At 37.1% G+C, this 2,835-nt stretch overlaps 1 long non-coding RNA gene across 1 annotated transcript; it reads left to right on the forward strand.

Annotated features, from left to right (window-relative positions):
• The first annotated feature begins 1,293 nt into the window (after nucleotides 1–1,293).
• LOC107842011 lies at nucleotides 1,294–2,333 on the forward strand. Its single transcript, XR_001665560.2, has 3 exons — nucleotides 1,294–1,622; nucleotides 1,707–1,787; nucleotides 1,865–2,333. It is a non-coding gene; the product is annotated as an uncharacterized LOC107842011 (long non-coding RNA).
• Nucleotides 2,334–2,835: the final 502 nt, after the last annotated feature.

A 2,835-nucleotide genomic window follows, 5' to 3' on the forward strand; every position in this document is an offset into this window, starting at 1 on the left:
ATATGAGGATATAATGATCACAACCAACCAAGATAAGAGTATCCAATATCCAACCAATATATCAACCATGTGAGCCAAAATCAACTCAAATCAACCAACGATCCAGACCCAGTATAATCTAAAAAACCATCAAGTTAAACATGCAAGAAAAGTTATTGATACAACACAAATCCCAAAATCCCAAAAGTTCAGAACCAGGGCCAAGTCATGCAAGACCACCCCTAATACCCAACCATAACTACCCAACACCCTATGTCGGATGAATTCTGAACATATAATAAGATAAAATAATAAATAATCAAAGACAATAATAAAATCTATAATCATAACCATCCAACCAGTGTCAGACCCAATACCACTACCAGTGCTAAGGCTGACACCAATACCGACATCGTCCATGCCTATAGTAGTCACACAAAGCCTCTAACCTAAAATAAAGAACATTCGGTTGGGACATGCCCTCGACCATAGCCACAACCAAAGTCCAAGAATTAAATAAAAATATGAAATGATATCCATAACATAAAATGGAGTCTTTCGGAGTATGGAAGCTCACCACTTCAGTCTGACACAAATGCTATCATCGAATCCCAGCCATTGAGCAAGAGTAGTAGTATGGCCAATTCATTCATTACGTATGCCCGAAGACAAGTTAGCGAGTGAAGGATAGCATGTACTCAAGAATAAGTATAAAGTAATGCCATTGTTTAAAACCAAAGTAAATATCCAAACGCAAACACATTCATACATACATATATATATATTATGCCGAGAAGGGGAACCGATTTAGCATATATTTAATACTTTAACCTTCCTAAAACCACCCACGGGATATATGGGTCCATTGTTACCCCCTGAACGAGCCCCAGTGTGTGTAGCTGCACGAATCGAAGATATCATAGGGGACGGAGATTCTCATGTACCCTTCACCCTCCATGATACATATATACAAGTGTAAACTTAGGGGATTCCCGTGTTCCCCACCCGTGTTCCCCACAAATATATGGTCACCATGACCAACCCCCATGTCGACAAACATGAGTTTCCAGTGTTTGTTCATTGGACTTACACCTTCACGGTTAGCTATCACAACCCGCCATTATTGCCCAATTAAAACCTTTAGCATATAACCAAACCACTAATTCCAGAAGTTAACTACCAAGGCATTATGAAGTGGTATCATCATACCAAAAATATCTTGCAAGGAATGTCATTAGCCAATACTTAAGGGATTCCCATGTACCCCACAAGTATTCTAATTAAACCAAGCCATGGTCACCAAGGCCTTTCCAATCCTTTTTTGATTTAATTTGGGATTTTATTAATAAAATCAGCCTAATACATGAATGGGAAATTTATATTACAATACCAATACAAAACTGATCCAAATATAAAATGACCCAACTGAAAAACTAAATGGATTGGCCCAACTACTTGACCCGGTCTGGCATACTCATATAAAATGAGTAGGGTTTCCAAATTCAACAGTAGAGCTGAGCTTCACTTTTCTCCATCTCCTTCATCATGTTTGTCTTCACTAATCTCCAATTCATTCTTTTGCAGTTGTAGGTGGTAAATACCTTGCCATTATTGCTCTAAGTTGATGATTCCAGCTTGCATGAGTGAGTTTTCTTTTTTCTTACTTTGTGTGGTGTTTAACAACTGATTGAGACCCTGCTTTGAATTCATCTTTATTTCTATTTTAGGTGAAATCTTCAGTACATTTCCATTACTTTTTGGTGCTAAAACTCTGGGTCTCGTCTTCTGAACCTTGACTCCTTCTAATAGTAAGTCATCTGCATTTAGAAGCTTGCACCTTGACCTGTATGTCAAACTTGACCTCCTTTTTCTTCTCCATATGCAGCTACTGCTGGGATGGAGATACTGGGATGCTCGGACCCATTGATAGTTAAGGAGGAACAAAGATCTCAATCGCTTAAATTTGATCTGACTTGGTGACCCCCAATCTACTGAGATTCCCTTTTTATTGGCTAGCGTAGATAGGCAAACTAGTATTTTCACTTTTTTGTTTAGCTTTCCTGTTTGTATGTGTTGTATGTGAAAGAACTTGTTGTAGCCTTTCTAGTCCTTTTAACTTTTTTCTACTCTTATCCTCAGATATGGACAATTTTATTGGTCACTATTTAGTATTTTTCTATCTGAACTTGGTAGCTGGTTGAATGCTGTAAATATAAACTTTTCCTGCTCAAATGCTAAATTAGCTAAGTAATCTGCAAGTTGGTTGCCTTCACTGAATGTGTGACTAAATTGTACTTGCTTGTGTTGTAACAACATCTTTATCCTGTTTATTGTATCTGCAATATTGTATGGTATTTCCTATTCTCTATTTAAGAACTTCTGCATTGCTAATGAGTCAGTCTTTATGATAATATTATCTTGTCCTAACTGACTACAATGATATGCTGCTTACATAATGGCTTCAGCTTTTGCTACCATGTTATATATGTCTTCCATAGTTGCTCCTTCTGCATGAATTAGATCTCTCTTTACACCCCTTAAGCAAAAAGCCCATGAACTGCTACCTGGATTCCCTTTTGATGTCCCATCTATGTTATATTTACACCAACCATGTTCTAGGAATTCCTATAGTACAACTTTAGCTGTGACTCTAGGTTTTAGCTGACTTAGCTGATGTGATATAGTTGGCCTTTCTAATTCATTTAAAACTATTTAAACTAATTTAGGTTCCATTACCATCTTATGCAATGCAAAGTTTTCAATAAAAGTCAACCTATGTGACAAAAACATTCTCATTGGCATTTTAACAAACATGTTGAGGGAGTATAGTTTCCAAACCAAAACCGAGAACCAATT

The sequence above is a fragment of the Capsicum annuum genome, chromosome 9 (assembly GCF_002878395.1).
Source record: "Capsicum annuum cultivar UCD-10X-F1 chromosome 9, UCD10Xv1.1, whole genome shotgun sequence".
NCBI classification, from domain to species: domain Eukaryota; kingdom Viridiplantae; phylum Streptophyta; class Magnoliopsida; order Solanales; family Solanaceae; genus Capsicum; species Capsicum annuum.